A 26,162-nucleotide genomic window follows, 5' to 3' on the forward strand; every position below is an offset into this window, starting at 1 on the left:
CTAGTATATGTGATATATTCCCCCGTGTGTACTCCAGTTTGGTCCACTATCTTTTGGAAGTCCAGTGCCTTCCCCTCTTGCCATATATCTCCCAAGGTCGCTAGGCCTACCGGCTCCCAATGTTTGCGATCCCTTTCTTCAGTTGCTCATCCACCCTGCATAGCGCCACAAGTGGTGCCTGCAGCGAGCATGGGGTCGGATTTCCCATAGCTCGACACGCTTTATGCCATGTCTTCCAGCCCAGTTCCAGCAATCTCGATCACCCATGTAGCTTTGGTTTGGGTAGCCATATCAGTTCTTTAAGGAAATAGGGGTTGCATTTACCCCTCAGCAATCTGAATTCTGCAGTCTCTTCTTCCGACAGCCACCATGCGACATATTGTAGCTGCCCTGCCAAGTGGTATATCTCAAAGTTCGGCAGGTTGATGCCCCCTCTGTCATACGTATTCTGTAATTTCCATAGGGCCACTCTGTTTCTGGAGTTGTGCCACAGGAAACTTCTACCTAAACTCTGGAGTTTAATAAAAAAAAGCATTTGGGCAACATGTGTGGAATATTTGCAAAAAAGTGTAATAGCTTAGGTAGGACCACCATCTTGATCAAGACCGCCCTTCCCACCATGGCTAGGGGGAGCTTTGCCCAGAACCCCATGCTGTTCTTGATACCTTCTACTGCCCTCTCCGTATTATATCTGTGCTCGTCTACAATCGGGTGATATATGTTAATCCCCAGATATCTGAATGTTTTGGTCTGCCAGGCTATCTGTAAAATGGGTAAGTTCTCCTGTGGGACTCCTCTTTACCTCCCTAGGGGGAAGATGCACGATTTTTTGGGGTTCACCGCTATGCCCGAAAGAGTCGCGTAGCGCTCCATCACCTCCAGGATGTATTGCAAGTTTTCCTCTGGGTACCGCAGGTATAACAGTATATCATCCGCTTACAATGATATCAAGTGCGATCCCCCCCTAGTGTAGACTCCTATTTCTCCGTACTGCTGTCTCAAATAGATCGCTAATGGTTCTAGTGCCAGGATGTACAACATCGGTGACCATGGACAGCTCTGTCTCGTGCCTCTGCTAAGTTGCCAGTTCTCCAAAAAAAACACTCCTGTTTTGACCCTGGCTGTCGGGGAGCTGTACACCATTTTCACCCACCGCAGGTACCCTGGTCTCATCCCCTACTCTTTCAAGGCCGCCATCAACCAAGCCCACCTTACGGAGTCAAAGGCTTTCACTGCGTCCAATGAGACTATTGCTATTTCACTTGGGTTGCCCTCTGCCTGTTCTATGATATGGGGAGCCTACTGTGGTTATCGGATATGCTTCTACCTGGGACATATCCGGTTTGGTCGGGGTGTATGAGTTTGTTTATTACCCTCTTCAGTCTGTTCACCAGCACAGCCGTGAGAATTTTACGGTCCTGGTTTAGCATAGACAGTGGTCTGTATGACCCACAGTCTGTGCTTGGCTTGTCAGGTTTGAGGAGTGGAATAATTACTGCCTCCCTCAGAGATTCCGGCAGTCTCCCTTTCTCGAAGGCCTCGTTTAGCATTGCCAATAGCGGGGGGAGCACTTCTTGTCTGTACGTTTTATAGAATTTGTTAGGAAGCCCATCTGTTCCAGGAGCTTTGCTCGTAGACGGATGTATTACCACTGTGTCTAATTCCTCTAATGTGATTGGGGCATCCAGGTTCTCCCTGTCTTCCTCATTCAATTTAGATAATCCTATGTCTTCTAGCGTCTCCTGAGTCTCCTGCTTTGCGGTCTCTCCTGTATCTGCATAGAGGTGTTTGTAGAATTTAAGGAATCCCTCGTTCACACTCTCCTGGGTATTCCAGACTTGGCCCGCTTCTCCCGTTATCTCTCTAATTGCTGCTCTTGGTGTCTCGTTCTTATATAGTCATGCGAGCAGCCTCCCTGGTTTATCTCCCCCTGCGTGTTGTCTTTCAATGTATTTTTTATAATTCAGATTGCATAAACTCTCCCAGAGCCCACCACAAGCATGTTGTAATTATCTCACCTGTTTGACTTCTTTCTGTGAAGTGCCCCCTCTTTTCATAATTACTTCAAGTTTCTTTTCTGTCTCTTGTAACTCTCACACTATACCCCCTTGGAGCCCTCTAGATTTAGATATGGCCGCCCCCCCTCACCACCACCTTAAAGGCCTCCCATAGGGTACCCTCTGACTCTATGCTTCCTGTGTTATTTTCGAAATACCCAATTATCTCTTTCCTTAGGTCCTCTCGGAATGCACTATCCTTCAATGCCTCGGCTCTAAGCCTCCATGTTGGGATCCTGGCTCTAGGAGGCTGGTGTCGCCACGTCAGGACCAGAGGGGAGTGTTCCGCCTTATATTCTGAGCCCGTCATTTCCCCAGCCAGTTCCGGAGTGGCTAATATGTAATCCAGTCTCATGTACAGGTTGTGTGGGGCTGCATAGTGTGAATAGTGCCTATCTTCCGGGTTTTGTTGCCTCCATATGTCTTCCAGTCCAAAGTCTCTCAGCAGGACTTGTAGCATTTTCGCTGCGGGGCGGGCTTATCTAGTTTTGTGTCTGACCTACCCATTTTGGGGTTCAGCATACAGTTGAGGTTGCCACCCCATATAACCGTGCCTCCTATGTGGGGGCTAATTTTACTATATAGTGTCTTAAAATAGGCCACTGTGTCTTGGTTAGGGGCATATGTGTTTATGATGCACAGTTCTCTGTTCTCTAGCAGCCCCTGAATCCCTACCATCCTCCCGTCCGGCTCCACCGTGGCCTGAAGCATCTGAAAGGGCACATGTGGCGTCACCCAAATGATTTCTCCCCTTGCATATGCCGAATACGTTGCTCCTATGGTGGTACCACTCCACTTTTTCTTTACCACCTCTTGTTTCTCTTTGGTGAGGTGGGTTTCTTGCAATAAGGCTATATCCACTGTTTGCCTTCTCAGGTACATCATTGCCTTATTTCTCTTCAGATAGCTGTTGAGTCCTCTGACATTCCAAGTCACTATTTTAAGGACTCCCATTATCCTCCATAACCTCCTGCATCAAGCTCCAGCGTGCATATGTGTAAGCTCGTTCCCCAACTAAAAACACTACAAATACCCCAACTCCCCTCCCTCGCTCCCTCCACATTTACTTCTAAATAAAACTCCCCCAGCCCATCTACAAACTTCCCAGCTTCCTCCCCAGCCCCAATTGTTGCCCAGCTCCATCCCTGAATCTCAGGCTATCCCGCATTTAGTCCTACCCTGGTTACGCCAGTACTAGGGACTCAGCAGGGGGTTGCCGCTCTACTGGCAACCAAGCTAATCTATCTAATGGGGTGCAAGTTGGATTCTCTGTGTCTCCCACTTTAGCTCTACTTTTTATTCTGCCCGCCGTATACATATCTCTACTTCTTACTACTATATGCGGGTCTATAATCCAGTCCCATTGTCATAGTTTATACAGCACCTTGGTCTCCATAATCACTGCTTCACTTATCGTTTCCGCCCTCTTGTTGGTCATTTGTCCCCGGCAGACCGTTCTGTGCATCCAACCAGTCTGTGGCTTCGTCTGGGGTCTCGAAGAACAAAGCCTTGTTTTTGTGAAATATTTTCAATTTCGCCGGGTACATCAGCAAATATTTATAGCTTGCTTTGCGTAACTGCCCCAAAGTTTAGTCAGCATCTTTGTACCTGCAGAGTATAATCCGGATATGCCGTTATTGCCGCTGATGCTCTCCGTATCATGCCCCCTTTGCGGAAGTGTTCCAAGATCTTTTCCCGGTCTCGATAGTTTAATATCTTGGCAATGATTGGTCTCGGGGGTGGGGGGGGGGGGCTCCCGGTGCTGGCCTCTGTGTCAGTGCCCTGTGAGCCCTCTCCACCGCAAATCCTTGGGAGAGTGCTCCTCCTTCGATTTCTTGCAGCAACATGGTTTCAATGTAGTCTGTGGGGTTCGATCCCTCTTCCCCCTCTGGGAGCTCTATTATACGTATGTTGTTCCTCCGGGCCCTTCCTTCTGCCTCCTCAGCCCCATTTTCCAGGTTGCTTACTTGTTGACGCAGTGTGTGGGTCTCAGAGTCATTGACTGTGCAGGTAGTGGTATTTGATTGGACTTCTTTCTCCAGTTCGCTCGTGCGCTCTGCTATCGCCCTTACGTCTTGTCGCAATAAGTTAACATCTACTTGTACCGCATCAGTTTTGAATTCGAGAGAAGTTTTGAGGTTTGTCATAGCCGCTTCCAAATTTGGTTTCACAAGTTGCTTTTAGATCTGCTATCGCCTCTAGGATCTGTTGTTCGCTGCTCACTGGGGCCGTGTTTGCCTGTAAGCTCCTCTCTTTACTCCTGGCTCTCTCCATTGGTTGCAGTGTTTTGGTGTACTCCTCCATTGTAGGTTGTTTCCCTCTCGTTTCGAGTACTTTGGCTGCCATCTCGGAATCTTCCAATATGAGCCTCCCCGGTCTCTGGGGTCCGAGTTACCGTTATGTGTGCCCCCGTATATTGTGGCACTTAAGAATGTTCCATGGGTTCTTAACGCCAACGTGGGCCAGAAGGTTTCCCTGGTTGCAAGTCTCTGTGGCGTGCGGTGGATGTCCTGCGCTGGCGTGCGCACTCTACTCCTTTTGTGGTCTCCTGGTTATGGCTTCCTGTGCTGGTGGTTACTAAGTCTAGGTTCTTTTTGTGTATCTCTTCTCCTCGCGGAGGGTGCTTTGCCTGCCTGTGTTATCTGATCCAATCTCTCACAATGGCCGGGGCTTGTGGAAGTTTCTTCTTCTTACAACATTTGCCTTGCCCTCTCAGTATGTGCCGATAGTGGTGTGTGTTGCGGAGCCCATGTCCTCAGTGTATCTGCCACAGTGCCCTTCCTGAGCTTTGGACGTTGGTCCGCCGTCCTGCACTGCTAACCTTGCTTTCAGCCTGCAGTTCGGTGGGCTCTTTGTCTGCATTCACTGCCTTGAAGATTCAGCTGGGGGTCTTCCACAGTTTTGGGCAGACTTTACTGCTGATGCTGCCACCTAGTGCAGTACTGCGGCTAGGTGGAATGATTTCTGGGGGGGGGCTCTTGTCCAGACCGGGCACCTATTTTCTAGGTCTGAGTCCCGTGGCCCTATTAGTCTGCACGCTTGCCTTCCAGCGTGTGTGTCATGCCCCCATATTCTCCACCATCATCTTCGTTGTCCCGAGGTCGTGACGTTGGCTGGGCCCCCCTCCCTGTATGTTAACGCTTATCTGTGCGCCTCAGAGTGTCTGCCTGGCCAGGTGTGTTCGCCCGGCGGCAGGCCGTCTCTGCGGGCGTCTATGGAGGGCTGCGTGAGTCTTGTTTTATTACTACTGGCTTCAACGTTGCACGCTTATAGCTGCGCCTCATGCGCTGTAGCTGTTGGGTCGTCCGGTTATTTGGGGGGGGGGGGGTTCTGGTTGTTAGGCAGAATCCTGTGCAGTCCCCTTAGGGAGCACTACAGAAGATTAAGACTACAGGTATGAGCAATCCATCCCCTTTGGTATCAGTCCGTACCACAATAATTTAGTTGGTAGCTGTGGCTAAGCAGTCCGATTTATCTCAAGAGGGAGATGAGCAGTATTCAGGGTTTACACAATAAGACTGTAGTACTATGGTACAAGGTAACCCTACCCAAAGCTTTGTATTAAAAAGAATAGATATATTTATTTTACACACTTCTAGTTCAACACTAAAGCAAGTTGAAATCAGTCAAGAAAAGTATACACATCTCCCTAGTTAAATTGTAGACAAGTTTGAGCAAGAATGAAAACTGAGCAAAATGGCACAGTGAAAACCAAACACAAATGGCACTATCAATTTCTCACAAGGGAGGGAAAGAACAAGTTATTCAGGAATATACTCTTAGGCACCTCAGCAACACTTCCCAATAAGATTGTGAACAAGTTTAGGCAAGGCAGTACTTTAGCATGTATAATACTTAGTTGAAAACCAAGCAAAATGGCACTTCACAAGTTTAAACAGTGGGAAGGAAAAAGTGGTTATAAGAGTTAGGTGCACCAACACATTTCTAGGTGAGAAGCAATCTAGAGAAGGCAGTTGTAACAGATTTAGCCAGAGTCAATAGGCCTGTGCCAGAGTCAGTGGTACATGGCAAAGTGCCCAGGAGCAAAGTGTTCTTATAGCTGCAGTCAAGTCTTTGATAAACGATTCAAAAAGGTGGTTGCAGAAGGTGAAAGACAATGTTAGATGATAGGGGCGGCCAACCCAACAGGTAGGTAAAGGATTTAAAACACCTTTAGCGATACCAAACGAAAAGGGAGACATGGCGGAACAAAGTACCTTAAAATGTAGAAGAGGCTCCTGCGGTGGCGGTTGTTCCTGGCAGTTCGTGCAGTTTGGGAGATCCAGAAGAGGAAGAGAGACTCTCGTCATGGAGGAAGGTTCGAGTTACTACACTGCCCAGGGATGAAACCAGCCACGCAGCTGACAAACCAAATAAAAGGTACGCTCCTTTAAATCGCGGTCCGGGTGGACGGGTGCCTGGCTATCCGGTCTCCGAGTGCAGGGCACTGGCGATTCGACCAAGGCAGGTCCGGGAAGGCGATTGGCAAACTGGTTGGCCCCACCAGCTCAAGGGAAGAAGGCTCTTGCAGATGAAGATCTTCTCGTCGTGTGGAGAAAAGTGGTGAGACGCTGCAGCATGGCTTCACCGGTGGTTCAGTTGATGCAGATGTCTTTGGCTTCTCTCCTCTTCAGCTTCTTAGTTCCAGTGGCGACATCTTGCTCTTCCAGTCCTCGGGACCCTGCTTTTATGCAAAAAGACCCCCATTCATACAGCCTAACTGTCACTCACACAGTGGAGTGGTCATCCTGGCAGGAGACCCTCCAGCCTATCAGTGCAGAGTGCGACATGGGTTGCTGAGGCAACCCTGTCCAGGGGTCCTACTCCCCCTCCCACACAATGAGTCCACCCCAGACTCGGTGGTGCCGAAAGGAGGGCTTCTTGGCAGAAGCCCGCCAAAAGGACGAACAAAGGATCACCGACCTGGGTTAGGATCTTAGAGAAAGACACGAGAAAGTTCTGGCAAATAAATCCTACCGGAGTAAAGTTAATATAAAAATAAACCGGCGGTATGTTAGAGGCCGTCAGTAAATGTGGTAGCCTCGAACAATGGGAAAATCCCATAGGGAAATATTTGCGGTCGAATATTTTTGGTAGTAACCACTGCCACCAGCCAGAAACTTTTGAGAGAGGGACTGTATGGTACCCTCTCGAAAATGAACATAAGGGAGAAACTATTAACCCTTGCCAGTACCTCCATAGTAAGATGGGTTGTACTGGTTTTGTTCAGAAAGAGTGACTAATAAAGTCAATGGGGACTTTACATGCCCTGGGAGACAGTAGTCAGTCCCAGGGTATGGAGTCTATGTTTGGGGGTTGCTACGACACCCCTGTGTTACTGCACGGATGGTGCGGTGTAACACATGTGGATAAAGATGGTTCCTAAGAGGGTGAGAGAAACCCCATAGACATTAAACACAAAAAATAGCCTAGAACACACATAGCAACATGCCTAAGAGTCGGAATAAGAGTCTCACTCTTAGCAGGAGAAAAAACAAACCCTTCAAATCTAGCAAAGCTGCTGGGGGACTCTATAGGTAAGGGAAATTAGCCATAGAATGAGAATTCTCCCTAACACTGGCTCACCTTGTAGCGCAGGTCACACGACAGCCTGCGGGTCCTTGTTGTGCAATCTTCAGGCTATATCTCTGTCAGCGTCGCATGTGTGTCGGTACATTGTTGGCATATCGTTCTCGGCGCAGACATGTTTGGTTCTCACGGCGGGCATACGCTTCCTGTTTTCGGCAGCCTCCAGTCTTTATACTTTCATTGCTTCATCCGTCGGGCTTCGGTCCGCCTGAGTCCTTTGTTTCTTCAGGCAGCCATTTTGGGTTGCAGTCCGCAGGGATTCCGCGACTCGATTTTAGCAATTATTGCAGCCTTGGGTGTTCGTTTTAGAGCGGGCTTGGTGCGCTGGGTGCCGCTCGTGTTCCTATCACTGGTCCTGCTTTTTGAAGTTGTTTAAATGCGTTTTGCCAGCGGGCATGTTCAGGTTTTCGTCGGCTCTGTGGGAGATCCAGGGACTTCCAGCCTCTCACGTGGCCAGTGTAGCCACGCCCCAATGATACTTATACACAAAACATTACCATTCACCCACCTGGCAACAGACATAGACCCAAAAGGCAGATATGTGGCGGTACATGGTAAATTAGGTAACACTGAAGTTTTACTGATCATGTGCAGCCCTAATATCAATGACCCGGAGTATTACACCGAGGTCTTTCAGAAATGCGCCAAGTACCCGGCTGCCCAGATCATCTGTGGGGGGGGGGGGCTTCAACACCATATTAGATGTGGACCTAAACCGTACATCAAGCACTCCCAGATCCCTGACAGGAGCAGCCAGAGTAATAAGTACACATATAACAGACTTGGGTCTGAAAGACGCCTGGCGCTCACAACATGGGCCACAGTGGGCGTATACTTTTTAGTCTTCGGTCCTCGATATGCACTCCAGGATCGATTTATGGTTAGTGTCGCAGAGGGTCTTGGGATGGTCATTAGAGGCCATGATACTGCCTAGGACACTGTCTGACCCCTCGCTGATTTTACTTTCCATTGCTATCCCCAAGGTCACCCTGCAAAGAATAACATGGCGCTTTTAGGCAGCTGCATTGACTGTCCTAGTGTATAAAACTAGCCTGGCCCAACATGTTACTGAATTTTTTTAGACCAATGAAGGATCGGTCGCCAGTCAGACTGTCCTGTCCCAGGCATTTAAAGCCTATATCAGAGGCACTGCAATGTCCACCGAACCTGGGAGTACTCGGAGATATACGTAGAGCGGTAGGGAGAAGAAGAAAAAGCAATAGCCAAACTCCAAGAGCAATATGCAACTACCCCATCAATGCAAACAGCGTCAGCTATCAAAACACAGCTGGACTAATTTCGAGCAGTGTTGAACCGAGAAATGCGATATTTCGATAAGCCAGGAGCTGTTCGGAGATATGGCGAACAGGAAAGATCTGGCAAACTGCTAGCACAGCTGGTACGCAGAGAAAGGGGTAGCACGAACATCCCATGCATAACTAGGACGGACGGAGTTGTCACAGGTCAAGAAGAGATCTTCTACGCTACATTATAATCCCCTCAGAGCACAGCCACGGAAGATGAAATTGACAACTATCTAGCTAAAATACCCACCACTCTTTTGTCCGGTGAAACCAGGGATGCCCTAGATCCCCCTGACGGTGGGTGAAATAAAGGAGGCCCTAAAAGCTCTGCCTGGTAGGAAAGCACCTGGCTCTGACGGTCTAGGAGCGGAATTCTGCAAAGAATTTGTGCACACATTAGTGCCCCACCTCCTCGCAGTATGGCCAGAAGCGCTAGAAATTGGGAGACTACCGGACCCAACACGAGAAGCAATCATTACCCTGCTACTCAAACCCAGGAAACAACTGTAGGATTGTGGCTCCTATCGCCCAGTCTCCCTAATAAATATTGATGCGAAAATATTTGTTAAGATACTAGCCACTCGCCTAAACCCCCTAATTCCCCACATGGTCCATGAAGACGAGACTGGCTTTGTGCTGGGCAGATCCACAGCCTCTCACATCCGCAGGTGCTATAATATTTTGGCATAAATCCCAAGAGATAACGAAGGTATAGCATTCGCCTTGGACATGCAGAAAGCCTTAGACACCATGTCCTGGCCCTTCTTGTTCAAAGCCCTAAAAAACTATGGATTCAGCCCGAATTTTATCAAGTGGGTCCATATACTCTACACATGCAAGGGTATGCGTCAGTGGGACTCTATCATCGATCATAGAACTGGCTGGGGGCACAAGACAGGGCTGCCCACTTTCCCCACTGTTATTTGATCTGGTAATTGAGCCTCTTGCTGACCTGCTGAAGGCAAGATACATTAGAGCCGGGATACCACTAGCTGACAGGATGGAGCTTATAACTCTCTATGCCGACGATATAATGTTGTACATCAGAAACCCGGAGAAACACTTACTAAAGATTCTTAAAGCGGTACAGGAATTCGGGGAATACTCTTGTCTAAGGTTGAATGCTGCTTAATCTGAGGTATTTACATTAACAGAAACGACTAAACAACCCACTGATTTGCACAGACTCAAATGGGCACCCCAGAAGGTGAAGTACTTGGGAGTTGAGATAGGACGCACAACACAACTTGCATGCGCCTTGAATTATGGTGAATTAACGGACACACTTTGTGCTAAACTTAACCGCTTGAACCATCTGCCGATCTCTCTAATATGTCGCCTAGCATTGATTAAAATGATTATACTCCCTAAACTCTTTTACTTGTTCAGCAAAATCCCGGTCTGGCCTGGGAGAACCCTCCTCACCAAGATCCAAGGAGCATGCTCAAAGTTTATATGGGGGGTCAACCTAGGGTAAGCTGGAAGCGACTGACTAAACAATACGAACAGGGGGACTCGTCGCCCCCGACTTTGAACTGTACTTCCTCTCAGCACAGGCCTATTATGCAATATACTGGACAGAGGAAGGGCCGTGACGCACCGCACACGTTTATCGAGACACAGGGTGAGGGCCCATCAAGGCTCTTACATAGGCTAGCTGAGGGGGGTCTGAGGTGCGACAATTCCATTAATCTAACAGTGACATGTAGAGCATGGACCAGACTGGCCGGGAACCCCTGACACACTGTGCTATATAGCCCCAGCATGCCCATATGGGACACACCGTACCTACTCCCAACGCAAGATACGAAGCTGGCCGCACACTGGAGAGGGAAGGGCATAAACTGGTTTGGAGATCTTTTTGTTGACAAACAATTTATTAAATGGGATGATATTAAAGAGGTTATAAGCGACACCCCAACACAGAAGCTGAAATACCTCAGGCCCCGTTCGGCAATGACCAGCACATGGGAAAGCTTCCCTAAAGAACCCATACCACACCCGAGCCTGGGATATGCACTGTCCCCTAGTGTGGAGAAGAGGTCGGCCTCTACACTCTACAAAATTACCCTATCAACCAAGATAGTTCAGACCCCAGATGTAAAAGGGGAATGGGAGCTTGATCTGGGAATCACATTCACAGACGCACACTGGTCACAATTATGTGAATTGGCAAAGAGTATATCATGTAATACCATGTACCGGCTAATACACTATAAGATACTCAACAGGGTGCATTTCACACCGGCCGACTCAAATGTATGTATCCCACATTGTCAGGAAAGTGCCCCAGGTGTGGGAGTGATGAAGCAGGCATGTTCCATATGTTGTAATCATGCAGAAAACTTGCTGATTATTGGACTGATGTAAGCAGAGCATTGTACGAGATGTCAGACCAACCTATAAATTGGGACCCAGGAGCGTGTGTGCTGGGTATTGTGAGCAAGATGAGTCCAATCCAACGCAAATTTCTGAATCTGAGTTTATTGTTAGCAAAACGTGTGACATTGATGCACTGGAAAGACAGGGATCTGCCTGTGTTGAGTGACTGGGAGAAAGACACGACCTGGGCGAACGACATTGAAGAGGTATATTCTGGACTGCTCCCAATGTCCTGCCGCCCGAGATACATTTGGGGCGCGTATAGACAATACTTGGCGGATAAAAGTCCCTAGGAGATGAAGAACGGGAAGAGTTGTAAAAATAAACATGGTATACTTCAATGTTGTATCAATCGAACCAATGTAACGGTATGCAATGCGATTGAAAGCAATGTAATGTGGCAATCTGCAAGTTAAATAAAACATTTTTTTTTTTTTAAAAGCCCGAGCAATATTGCACCAGATTTTAAAGTTATGTGCTCCTTTAACGCTTGAAAATGTGTTCACTTCTTTGGGCATGTCAGACGTAATATACATTAAATCTCCTAATTTGTATATACTCATTGTACTCCCAAAATATTACAAAACACTGGAAAGATGCGCAGATTCGTAGCATTAATGAATGGTGGGATCTGATATGTTCTCATAGAATTAAGTCATGTGTAGCTAAAACTGTTTAGGATTCTTATAAGTTTGAATTAAAACTGTCTCCTTTTGATTACTTTTAAAAACTCTAATACATGTCCAGCTAGTGTTTAAACAATCTGATTATAATTGTAATGTTCCTAAATATCAGTAAATATGGTTATTCCACTGGTATCTATCCTCTTCCCTTATGTGTCTGATTTGGTTGTGATGTTGGGTCCCTGTTATTATGTATGCATTCATTTTATTCTAATTAATACATTCTTACATTGTCGATATCCAATCTTTAACCATTTGCATACCCATGTGCTTATGTTTATTACTGCATGCATTGTTTTTTATTTATTGAAAACTCTAATAATGGGGAGGAAGGATAGCTCAGGGGCAACGCGTTTGCCTTGGAAGCAAGGCAACGTGGTGCAATACAGGTTTGAATCCCGATCCCATGCTCAGAAACCACTCGCTGGTATTAAGCGCGTTATAAATGAACAATAAAATAAAAAATAAATAATACAAATGATTAAAAATGGCAGGCACCTGTTTTACAGATCCGGATAAACACCTTTTACTGCTAGCAGCATAGAAGGGAATGAAGAAGTAATTAACAAATGACTTTAAACTAGAGCCGAGAATATTCACATCAACCAATCAACATGTCAGTAGGAAGAAGCCGCCTTTGGAGTATTGTGGAAAACTGCATATACTGTGGATTTCCCAGAATTACAGATGTGTTATGTTATTTTGCATTTGTATAGCGCCTTATGTACCATTGGTATGATCTCAAGGCACAGGTAGGTTGAACGCCCACGGAAACCGCAGTTCAAGTCAGTTGAGAAAGAGAGAGTCGTAAAGTGCATGGGCGCACCAGGTATGTGTGCAGCCGGTGTGGTTGTTGCATAATAGCTGCTTCTTAACGGTAGATGTGGTGCTGAGGAGATCAGTTGAATGTGTTCAATCTGGAGGGTTGATAACCAGACTGAGTTATGGCTGCGTTAGGCCTGAGGAGACGCCTAAGGTAGCCGGTGTGTGCTAGCTAGCTGTGTTTTATTAGGATGATGGGTTGTTTGATGGGTCATGTTAGTATGAGAACAGCTTTACTGAATGTGTCATAGTACTGCTGTGTTCTAGTTGAATGGTGGTGTATAGGAGATAGTAAGAGTAGTAGTGTGATATTGTGGTAATCCGTGAAGTGTATGCAATCAGGCACAATCTACCTACTAAATTTAACTTTTAACACAGTGACGCTATTAGGGTACATTCAATGTTGTTGGTGATACTATCTTAATTCAACTCTAATACAGTGACTCTAATAGGGGATGCTTCTAGGTTGAACTTTAACACAGTGACGCTATTGGCGCACACTAAATGATGTTGGGAATACCGTCTAGGTTCAACTTTAACACAGTGATGCTATTAGGTACACTTTCTAGATTCAACATTAAGATAATTACGCTATTAGGGCACAGACATTGATGTTGGGAATATCATCTAGATTTAACATTGACGCTAATTAGGGTACGCTTTCTAAGTTCAACTTTAACACAGCGACGCTATTCGATATGCTTTCTAAGTTCAACTTTAACACAGTGACGATCTTAGGGCACACTTATTAGATTCAACCTTAACACAGTGACGCTATTGGGGCACAATTTCTAAGTTTAATTCTAAGATAGTGACGCTATTAGGGCACACTCTCTAGATTCAACCTTAACACAGTGACGCTATTAGGGCGGGCACACTCTGTAGATATCATTCACAAGTCTATCTAAGTGCGGGATATGTTATCATTCACAATTCCTTTCAGGTGTGGCACATTCTATCGTTCGCAATTCTATCTATCATTTACAGTACCAACTAAGTGAGCTATATGCTACCAGTCATAATTCTGTCTAGATGAGGTACATGCTATAATTTACAAATCCATCTAAGTGTGGGACATGATATCATTCATGATTCCATCTAAGTGTGGCTCTTGGTAACATTGTTGCACCTGTCTTAGTGTGAGGCTGGTTAATCTTCATCATTGTCTCTGGGAGTGGCACAAGTTAACATTGGTAAGTATGTTAGTACTTAATAAAGAAAAACGGCTTCAGAAGCCAAAACAAACACTACACAGATACCAGATTAGCACACAGTGCTCACCATAAAATACAAATACGTAAATGGTTAAGTAAATAAATAAATTATAAAATTTGAAGAGAGATAAAAATGTGTGTGTGAAGAGTGCTTGAGAAGAGGCACTTATACCTTGACAGGAGCACAAGAGAATCCAACAGATTGTCCACAAGATTGTGGAACTCTCCCGTCCCCTGCACACCCTTTATACTGTAGAAACAGTCAATATTTCTATACAATGGTAATATTCAGTTTCTTTCAGAAAAAAGAAGAAATTAATGAGAGAAGCTAATTCATGACACTATTATAATAAAACAGAATGATGGGGACCATCGGTTTTAATTGAATTTTAAATTAATTGTTATAGATATGAATTTCAATTCATTCATCATCCAGTCTTTGTAAACATAATAACATAAATGTGTTCATTTTGAGGTTACATTCAATATTATAATACAAGGGCATACAAGGTACTCATCACACTTTCTATACAATAGGCTTTTCACATGGTATATCCACAGAAAGTAATGATGAATATTTTCTCGACGCGTTTCGGGGTGTCCCCTTCTTCAGGAATTGATAGCCCTCTTCATTGCCGTTAATCTTTGTTTCGTCTATAATGTATGATACAATGATCAAATTTTAGATTCTCACTGATAACTGTCATTTAACTCTTGGGAGAAATTTTTAATAATAATCACCTGGATGTTCAATGTGGAATATCCTAACTGGATTTATTATCAATAGCAATATCAGCCCAATAATGGTTATTCAACCTGTAGATGTGATAAAAAGACAATAGGGAAAGCTCAATTAAAAACGGGATCTTAATTCATGAAGGAAAATCTAGTCATGTAATATCTAAGAAAAAATATTACCTTTCGGTATTTCTGTAAAAAGCTACTACATCCATGGAATGGGTCGCTGTGGTATGTAGAGAGTCCTCAGGTACGGAGGTAGTGCAGTAATGGGCGATTCCTCCACTCGTGTCTGTAAAAACACGTATATATACTATATTAGATACACGAAAACAATGGGGTGGGATCATTCTGTGGAGAGTATTCTGTGAAGGCCTCTAGGCTCATGATATGCAATTGGGGAGCTGTTTACAAAGGATTCTCTTACCTCCTTCCTGAGAAGATGGCCGGTGCTGTAGCTCGAACCGTTCTACACGGTTTTCGCTAAAGATGGCCACTATTTACATTATGACGTCATCACGTCGAAGCGTGACGACGTCACTATGTTTAGAACGTCAGCGTGTGACGGGAAAACAGACGTCATACGGACATATTTTAGAAAACAATGTGTAATTAACCAATAGTATATAGGTGTATATCTATACTGGTGCAGGGAGTTTGAGTCAAATGAAATAAAGGTGAAAAGAGTCGAAAGATAAATGTGAGGAGTGTCTCATGTAACTTCTGGGAAATCTATTGTTTACCACGGACAAAAGTTAATCGAATATTGGACATCCGTGTGTTTACTATTTCAAGAGAAGCATGCTCACATTCTATGGTCTGTAACTTAATACATCCTATGTCAGTAAAAAATCATCCTAAGTGAACTGAACAAATTCAAAAATGTATTTAACAGCAATTGATATTGTATCCACACTGGGTTTCTGATTGGGTCAGGGGAAACAGTATTTAGTTACAAAAATGAGGCTAAACTGTAATCTTCGTTCATCCCATTGGGAGCTAGACTGTTTAGTCTCTCTATCCAGAAGATTTCCCTCTGGTTCATACGTCTGGCATGATTGCCACCTCTTGGGGCTCTGTTCACAATTTCCAAAATCACAACCTTTAGTTGAGAAATATTATGTTTCTTTATGGAAAAATGTCTTGCTACAGGTGAGTTAACACTGTTGGTACGTATGTTACTTTTGTGTTCATTCCAGCGCTCCTTGGCTTTCCTTTGTGTCTGTCCAACATAGTAAATGCCGCATGGGCAGCTTAAACCATAAATGATTGATTTCGTGTCACAAGTGGCAAAATCCTTTAGTGGGATTTTTTGGCCATTTGATGGGTGTCTTACATAGCTTCCCTTCATTATGTTGTTACAATTGCCACAACTGAGACAGGCAAACGTACCTATTTTCCTCTTGGTGAGGGTTCTTTGATTGTCCACTCTCGGTCTTTCTGCTTTAACTAGGCTATCCCTGAAGTTCCGACCCCTCTTGTAGGCGATTATGGGTGGTTCAGGAAATAGTCTCTTTAGTTGTGAATCCAATTTGATTATACCCCAGTTCTTCTTGATCATCCTTGTTATGTGATGACTCTGTGCTGAATATCTTAAAGCGTAGAGAAATGGGATCTCCTTAGATCTATTTCTTGATATACGGAGGTCTTTCCTCTCCAATGTGAGTGTTTTTTCTTCTGCTTTCTTGATGATAGACTCTGGATAGCCTCTTTCCTTGTATCTTTGTGTCATCAATAGGTTTTCATTCCTCAGGGTGTCAGTTGTTGAGATAATTCTCTTTAGTCTAAGGAATTGACTGTAGGGCAAATTATTCTTTAAATGCGTCGGATGATGGCTCCTGAAGTGTAACGTGTTGTTAACATCGGTGGGTTTGTGATAAATATTGGTGATTATCCCATCTTCCCCAATCTCTAGTTCAACGTCCAAAAAATGTAGTTTAGGGGTTCCAATTTCCATCGTGAATTTGATTCTGTCGTGGCCTGAATTGATGTATTTTAGGAATTCCTCTAGTTCGTGATGTTGTCCTCTCCAAATGACGAAAACATCGTCAATGTATCTTTTCCAGGTGATGATTTTTTTGCTAAATTTTGTTGGTATCAAAATCCATTTCATCTCCAAATGGTACATGAATAGATTAGCATAGGCTGGGGCCATTGCTGACCCCATTGAAGTTCCTGATGCTTGTAAATAGTACTGCGTCCTGTATCTGAAATAGTTGTTAATGAGTATAATTTTGCTTAATTTCATTAGGAAGGTTTTGTTTGCTTCACATTCATTTCTTAGTAGACACCATTCGAGTGCTTCCAAACCGTCTTGATGTGGGATGCATGTATATAGACTCTGTACATCAAACGAAACCAGTAGATCATTTCTGTTAATATCTGTTAAGGTGTCTAGGTGATTGAGAAAATCTGTGGTATCTTTAAGATATGTTGTGGTTGTTTGGACTATGGGTTGTAATGCCTTGTCCACATAAACTGCTAGTGGGTTGAAGATACTATCAGTTCCCGCAACAATCGGTCTGAGGGGGGGTTTTGTCAAGTTCTTATGTATTTTTGGCAGTCCATAGAAGATTGGAGTAATAGGATGTTCATTAATCAAAAACAATTTAGTCTTGTTGGAAATCCATCCTTGGTCCTCAGCTTCCTCAAGCGTAGTTTCAATAATGCTTGATATTTCTCTGACCGGATCTTGTTCAATTTTTATGTACGTGTTCTCATCTGTTAGGAGCTCTAAAATCTTCTCCTCATAGTATGTAGTGTCCATAATAACTATGGCCCCTCCTTTGTCTGCCGGTTTTAGGGTCAGGCTTCTGTCATCCGCAAGGTTCTTGATGATTTCATTCTGCCTTCTCCTGGTATTGTAGTTCCTTGTTCTGGTGAAATTAACCCTTTTGAGATCTTTTATCATCTGTTCTTCAAACATTCTGATGGTTATGTTATTGACTTGAGGGTCGAAATGACTCTTGGGTTTCATTTCTAAGTATTGATGTGGCTCTTGTGTAGTGTTGATTCCCATTTGTGAATCAAAAAAGACTTTGAGTCTCATTTTCCGTGCCAGTCTGTGAAGATTGATTTTTTCTTCCAGCAAATTGGAATTCTGGGTTGGTATAAATGTTAAACCTAGGTTCAATGTGTCCGTTTGGTCTTTGGATAGTGGTTTTGATGAAATATTAACAACTAGTTGTTTGGTTTGTTCCGCGATCTTAGATTTCTTATTGCCTCTTCGCGTAGTCTTTTGTCTAAAAAAACCAAGGGAGTGGTTTGTGCGTTAGAGGTAGTCGCTTCTTGTGATGTATGTATAATCGGTCCACTTTCCGCGTTCTCCCTATTGATAACTTCGTCCCCACTTGTAGGTATTTCGCTACTGGATCCACTTGGTTCTTGTCCCGGTATTGGTGTTTTGTGGTTTTGTGGTCTTCTACCTGGTGCGGTTTTGTTTTGTGCGTAGTATTCTTGCCAGGAGTATACTATATCCTGAAGATAATCCAACGTATCTCTTCTGAATTTTCGGACTTTGCGTTGTTCTATGTCCTTTTTGTAGTTGTCCAATGTTCTGTTCACTTCCTCTATGATGGTTGTTAATTCCTCTTTGTTTTTAAATTTCGACAGTTGTTCTGTCAGGTCTTCGATTTCACTGTCGAGTTTGCTGACAGATTTTGCTAATTCCTCGATTGTCAATAATATAAGATCCAAAGAGCATTTATTTAAGATCTGCTCCCATTTCTTCACAAAATCTGGGTTGTCCTTGCACAGTGTGGGTCTTAAATATACCCTTAGTCCTCTTGGGATTCTTTGTGCTCGGTAGTATTGTGCTAATGTAGTAGCGTGTAGTTTTTGCGATATCTCCCTTCTGATGACCCTCTCCAATTGTGTAATAAGTTTCTCTGGACTAGTCGTTGTTGGTGTGGTTGTTTCGATTTCCTTCAAAAGCCCTAAAATTCGTGTGGCTTCCTCTTCGTTAAATGCCAAAGTTGTGGCGTGTTTTTCTGTAATTGCATTGATCTTTGAAAAAGACATCCCTTAGGGAGGCGGAGGTGATTGTTAGTATTTCTATTGGGTGCTGCTATGGCTGTTGTGTCACTCCCTAAGCATTTTTAGGGGGGCAGAGAGCAAGAATCCAATATTTGTGTTGCCTAGCGCACACCTAGGTTTAAGGTTTTTTTACAGGATTTGTTGAAAATTTACGGGGTGCCGGGGAGAATAACAACCTTGACACTGGGTTGTTTTAACCTATGTAAATCCAACAGATTGTCCACAAGATTGTGGAACTCTCCCGTCCCCTGCACACCCTTTATACTGTAGAAACAGTCAATATTTCTATACAATGGTAATATTCAGTTTCTTTCAGAAAAAAGAAGAAATTAATGAGAAGAAAAAATCAATCTTCACAGACTGGCACGGAAAATGAGACTCAAAGTCTTTTTTGATTCACAAATGGGAATCAACACTACACAAGAGCCACATCAATACTTAGAAATGAAACCCAAGAGTCATTTCGACCCTCAAGTCAATAACATAACCATCAGAATGTTTGAAGAACAGATGATAAAAGATCTCAAAAGGGTTAATTTCACCAGAACAAGGAACTACAATACCAGGAGAAGGCAGAATGAAATCATCAAGAACCTTGCGGATGACAGAAGCCTGACCCTAAAACCGGCAGACAAAGGAGGGGCCATAGTTATTATGGACACTACATACTATGAGGAGAAGATTTTAGAGCTCCTAACAGATGAGAACACGTACATAAAAATTGAACAAGATCCGGTCAGAGAAATATCAAGCATTATTGAAACTACGCTTGAGGAAGCTGAGGACCAAGGATGGATTTCCAACAAGACTAAATTGTTTTTGATTAATGAACATCCTATTACTCCAATCTTCTATGGACTGCCAAAAATACATAAGAACTTGACAAAACCCCCCCTCAGACCGATTGTTGCGAGAACTGATAGTATCTTCAACCCACTAGCAGTTTATGTGGACAAGGCATTACAACCCATAGTCCAAACAACCACAACATATCTTAAAGATACCACAGATTTTCTCAATCACCTAGACACCTTAACAGATATTAACAGAAATGATCTACTGGTTTCGTTTGATGTACAGAGTCTATATACATGCATCCCACATCAAGACGGTTTGGAAGCACTCGAATGGTGTCTACTAAGAAATGAATGTGAAGCAAACAAAACCTTCCTAATGAAATTAAGCAAAATTATACTCATTAACAACTATTTCAGATACAGGACGCAGTACTATTTACAAGCATCAGGAACTTCAATGGGGTCAGCAATGGCCCCAGCCTATGCTAATCTATTCATGTACCATTTGGAGATGAAATGGATTTTGATACCAACAAAATTTAGCAAAAAAATCATCACCTGGAAAAGATACATTGACGATGTTTTCGTCATTTGGAGAGGACAACATCACGAACTAGAGGAATTCCTAAAATACATCAATTCAGGCCACGACAGAATCAAATTCACGATGGAAATTGGAACCCCTAAACTACATTTTTTGGACGTTGAACTAGAGATTGGGGAAGATGGGATAATCACCAATATTTATCACAAACCCACCGATGTTAACAACACGTTACACTTCAGGAGCCATCATCCGACGCATTTAAAGAATAATTTGCCCTACAGTCAATTCCTTAGACTAAAGAGAATTATCTCAACAACTGACACCCTGAGGAATGAAAACCTATTGATGACACAAAGATACAAGGAAAGAGGCTATCCAGAGTCTATCATCAAGAAAGCAGAAGAAAAAACACTCACATTGGAGAGGAAAGACCTCCGTATATCAAGAAATAGATCTAAGGAGATCCCATTTCTCTACGCTTTAAGATATTCAGCACAGAGTCATCACATAACAAGGATGATCAAGAAGAACTGGGGTATAATCAAATTGGATTCACAACTAAAGAGACTATTTCCTGAACCACCCATAATCGCCTACAAGAGGGGTCGGAACTTCAGGGATAGCCTAGTTAAAGCAGAAAGACCGAGAGTGGACAATCAAAGAACCCTCACCAAGAGGAAAATAGGTACGTTTGCCTGTCTCAGTTGTGGCAATTGTAACAACATAATGAAGGGAAGCTATGTAAGACACCCATCAAATGGCCAAAAAATCCCACTAAAGGATTTTGCCACTTGTGACACGAAATCAATCATTTATGGTTTAAGCTGCCCATGCGGCATTTACTATGTTGGACAGACACAAAGGAAAGCCAAGGAGCGCTGGAATGAACACAAAAGTAACATACGTACCAACAGTGTTAACTCACCTGTAGCAAGACATTTTTCCATAAAGAAACATAATATTTCTCAACTAAAGGTTGTGATTTTGGAAATTGTGAACAGAGCCCCAAGAGGTGGCAATCATGCCAGACGTATGAACCAGAGGGAAATCTTCTGGATAGAGAGACTAAACAGTCTAGCTCCCAATGGGATGAACGAAGATTACAGTTTAGCCTCATTTTTGTAACTAAATACTGTTTCCCCTGACCCAATCAGAAACCCAGTGTGGATACAATATCAATTGCTGTTAAATACATTTTTGAATTTGTTCAGTTCACTTAGGATGATTTTTTACTGACATAGGATGTATTAAGTTACAGACCATAGAATGTGAGCATGCTTCTCTTGAAATAGTAAACACACGGATGTCCAATATTCGATTAACTTTTGTCCGTGGTAAACAATAGATTTCCCAGAAGTTACATGAGACACTCCTCACATTTATCTTTCGACTCTTTTCACCTTTATTTCATTTGACTCAAACTCCCTGCACCAGTATAGATATACACCTATATACTATTGGTTAATTACACATTGTTTTCTAAAATATGTCCGTATGACGTCTGTTTTCCCGTCACACGCTGACGTTCTAAACATAGTGACGTCGTCACGCTTCGACGTGATGACGTCATAATGTAAATAGTGGCCATCTTTAGCGAAAACCGTGTAGAACGGTTCGAGCTACAGCACCGGCCATCTTCTCAGGAAGGAGGTAAGAGAATCCTTTGTAAACAGCTCCCCAATTGCATATCATGAGCCTAGAGGCCTTCACAGAATACTCTCCACAGAATGATCCCACCCCATTGTTTTCGTGTATCTAATATAGTATATATACGTGTTTTTACAGACACGAGTGGAGGAATCGCCCATTACTGCACTACCTCCGTACCTGAGGACTCTCTACATACCACAGCGACCCATTCCATGGATGTAGTAGCTTTTTACAGAAATACCGAAAGGTAATATTTTTTCTTAGATATTACATGACTAGATTTTCCTTCATGAATTAAGATCCCGTTTTTAATTGAGCTTTCCCTATTGTCTTTTTATCACATCTACAGGTTGAATAACCATTATTGGGCTGATATTGCTATTGATAATAAATCCAGTTAGGATATTCCACATTGAACATCCAGGTGATTATTATTAAAAATTTCTCCCAAGAGTTAAATGACAGTTATCAGTGAGAATCTAAAATTTGATCATTGTATCATACATTATAGACGAAACAAAGATTAACGGCAATGAAGAGGGCTATCAATTCCTGAAGAAGGGGACACCCCGAAACGCGTCGAGAAAATATTCATCATTACTTTCTGTGGATATACCATGTGAAAAGCCTATTGTATAGAAAGTGTGATGAGTACCTTGTATGCCCTTGTATTATAATATTGAATGTAACCTCAAAATGAACACATTTATGTTATTATGTTTACAAAGACTGGATGATGAATGAATTGAAATTCATATCTATAACAATTAATTTAAAATTCAATTAAAACCGATGGTCCCCATCATTCTGTTTTATTATAATAGTGTCATGAATTAGCTTCTCTCATTAATTTCTTCTTTTTTCTGAAAGAAACTGAATATTACCATTGTATAGAAATATTGACTGTTTCTACAGTATAAAGGGTGTGCAGGGGACGGGAGAGTTCCACAATCTTGTGGACAATCTGTTGGATTTACATAGGTTAAAACAACCCAGTGTCAAGGTTGTTATTCTCCCCGGCACCCCGTAAATTTTCAACAAATCCTGTAAAAAAACCTTAAACCTAGGTGTGCGCTAGGCAACACAAATATAGGAGCACAAGAGAAGCCACAGTAAGTCTCTGTAAGGATCTCTTTAGAAGAGGAACTTTAGCCCTGACACTAGCAGTTGAGAAAAGGCTCCGACCCCCTATGATTAGTGCTTAGGGGTGGGGCTCATAAACACTGATCATTTTGCTTTGGGAAGCATTTCAGTACCATCATGAGAAGATGCAATGAGTTTCTCTGACAAACTTGAGAAGACGTGCTTGAAACTGTTAGGGAGAATTCTCTGTAAAGGCTAATTTCCCAAACCTAGTGAGTCCCCCAGCAGCTTTGCTGGATTTTTGGGGTTTATTTTTTTCTCCTGCTAAGAGTGAGACTCTTTTTGTCCCACTCTTAGACATGATTTGAGGTGTTCCTTTGACTTTGTATGTGTTCTATGGGCTATGGGGTCCTTTGCCACATAGGGCTTCATGTGTTTTTGATATGTGGGTTACACAGCACCCTCCGTGCAGTAACCCAGAGGTGTGGTAGCGACCCCCAAACATAGACTCCATACCCTGGGATTGACTACTGTCTCCCAGGGCATGTAAAGTCACCATTGGCTTTACTAGTCTCAAATTTTGAACAGAACCAGTACAAACCATCATATTGTGGACGTACTGGTCGGGGCAATTCGATTGCCCTGGGGTCTGTGGTTCGAGGGGGCACTGTCCAGTCCCCCCGACCGAGTTTTGGCTGGTGGCAGTGGATACTACTTTTTATATTCGACCACAAATATATTCCTATGGGATTTTCCCATTGTTCGAGGCTACCACTTTTTAAAATAGCCTCGAACATACCACCGGTTTATTAAATTAATATAAATTCACCGGTTGGTATTTTTTGATGAAACTTGGTTCCAAAATGGCGTTTGTGTTCGCTTCTGTGACTCCAACCCAAGTCAAGCCCTTTGTTCCACTTTTTGGCGGGCTTCTCCACAGAAGCCTCCAAAAGTGGTGCCACTCTGTCTGGGTACCACAGGGGGTGTGGGAAGGGATTTAGGCACCCTGGACTGAGTTGCCTCGGCAACTCAAGTCGCACTCTTGTGTGATTGGCCCAAGTGGCGAGCCGCCCGGCTCACCACTTAGCATGCTTGAGTGACAGCTAGGCTGAATGAATGGGGGTTTTCTGCATAAAAGCAGGGCTTTGGGGACTGGAACTTCAGAAGTCGCCACAGGACCTAAAGAATCCGAGGAGGGAGAAGCCAAGCCGACCTGCAACGACGACACCACCGGTGGAGCCCTGCTGAACCGTCTCACCACTTTTCCCGACGACAGAGGAGATCGCCAGTCCGGAGAGTCTTATTGCTTTGACTGGTGGGGATAACCAGTAGCCCGTCTTTTCACCTTCCTGGACCATCTCGTGGCTGCCTTGCCTGTGCCAAGCACCCCGGCAACCGGAATACCACGGTTTACCACTACCGCGAAGAAAAGGGTAGTACCTTGTAACCGGAAAACTCTGCGGCCGATTTCTTCCCTGGCAGTGCAACGACCTTCATCTTTCCTCCACGGCTAGACTTCCTCTGGACGAAACACCGACTTGCACCCGCTGCCAGGAACAACTGCCCCCGCTGGAGCGTTCTTCCCATTTCAGGTACTGTGTCCCGCCTGGCTTCCCTTGCGACAGATCGTTCGGAGTGACAGTAAATCCTTGACGTTCTAACCTGGGTTAGCCTGGAGCCTGTTAACTAACTTTTCCTGACTTGATCTCAATCTTTTGTGAACTATCTACAAAGACTCTTTGGGCATAACACCACTGTGTGATCCTGGACACATTTCGCTTGCTCTCTCTAAGAGTGGGCCTGGCATTTGAACTTCCTTGCTCTTCAGAAGACTTTGCCTAACTTGCCTCACTGTGGTTCTTTGAAAAGTATTGAAATTGTGTGCTTCCATAACTCTGCCTTTTTCCGCCCTTTTTATATAACTTATTAGAGTGCCATCTTAGGTTAAGCGCTCACCTCTGTCTGAAAATAAGTGGTGTTTTTCACTAAGACTTGTCTAATAAGTAATTAGGGTTGTATATATATAATAGTGACTCTGTGTTGAATTTACTTACCTCTTTTGTGCTAGTGTAATTTACAAGTGTGTCTTTAAATAAATAATTATATACTTTTACACCAAAGCTCTGGTCAGTGTTTGCTTGTGCTACTGTATCTCTGTACCTATTGTGTATACTCTATATACTGCCTAATTCATCTTGAGAGACGTCTGACTGCTCAGCCACAGCTACCAGGTAAATCTGGGTGGTACAGACTGCTACCAATTGGGTTTACTGCCATCCACCTGTAGTCCTAAATCTTTTGCAGTGGTCCCTAAGGGAACTTCACAGGTTTCTGCCTAACAGAAACCTTAAGGTAGCAACTCAGGAGATGCACCTAGTCCCTGTGTGAATGTTTGGGATGAGACATAGGCCCCGATTCACAGAGCGTTTTCCAATGGGGTTAAAAGTAGTGTGTGAGAAGAAGCATTGAAACCCTGGAAGAGATTCGGAATACGAGCGTGAGCTTTGATTGAAGAATTGAAATTTTTTTGAAAGTAATGCTGGAAGCAAAAAGGCTGGACGAGTGGAGCCAAACCTGCAGTAGCGCAAGAGTCACTACATCCGCAGTGATCTTGAATCCAGACCATTGCTGGAGCTTGACTAGCACTGACAGGAATGGCATGTACTTTAGCGGACTAAAAGCAAAAAGATGAAACCCTTGGAGGTATGGGATCCTCAGAAGGCTTGGTAACGACTTTCACAAACACAAGTAGATGGAGAACTTGTAAAGACTGTACATTTGGAAGATCTTTAAGTTGTAATGGTAAAAGTACCCTGCTTTTGGCAACTTTGGGAAAATATGCCATCAATACATTTGTTAAGGAGTGAAAAAAAAGCTTTCTGAGGAGAAATCCAGCTTTATTTGTGGTGGACAATCTATCACAAAGAATCCAAGACTCAGATTTTTTAACTTGTTGACGAGGCCAGAAATCTATCATCTGTTTCACCCCACCCCCAGGATGCTGGCAAACTCTGCGAGGTGAGAACGATTTAGGAGAAACACACACGAAAGGACATGTCCACGTAATGAATGGGCCCAGTTTCCAAGTGAGAGTGGACTGCTGAACCTTGCAGCATCTCTCAATGTATTTGTTTCTTTACCACCACTCAAAACGAGCAGAATGCAATGAAGCCTGTTCCCTCCCAGACTATACCTCACAGAGAAATAAGCTGGCAAGACATCAGAACTGAATGTACGTTCTCCCATGCTGGGCTTTTCATG

At 43.7% G+C, this 26,162-nt stretch overlaps 1 protein-coding gene and 2 long non-coding RNA genes across 6 annotated transcripts in view; 2 read left to right on the forward strand and 1 right to left on the reverse strand.

The window, feature by feature from the left end:
- Positions 1–26,162, forward strand: part of PRIMPOL (primase and DNA directed polymerase) — a 790,131-nt gene that overhangs the window by 159,338 nt on the left and 604,631 nt on the right. The gene's annotated exons all lie outside the window — the stretch shown is intronic.
- Positions 14,396–16,307, reverse strand: LOC138516401 (uncharacterized). The gene is made up of 2 exons (XR_011282266.1): positions 14,970–16,307; positions 14,396–14,867 (listed from the first exon to the last, which is right to left on the reverse strand). It is a non-coding gene; the product is annotated as an uncharacterized lncRNA (long non-coding RNA).
- LOC138516402 (uncharacterized) lies at positions 20,728–22,639 on the forward strand. Its single transcript, XR_011282267.1, has 2 exons — positions 20,728–22,242; positions 22,330–22,639. It is a non-coding gene; the product is annotated as an uncharacterized lncRNA (long non-coding RNA).

This window comes from Ambystoma mexicanum, chromosome 6q, assembly GCF_040938575.1.
Source record: "Ambystoma mexicanum isolate Mex_15411 chromosome 6q, UKY_AmexF1_1, whole genome shotgun sequence".
Classification (NCBI taxonomy): Eukaryota; Metazoa; Chordata; class Amphibia; order Caudata; family Ambystomatidae; genus Ambystoma; species Ambystoma mexicanum.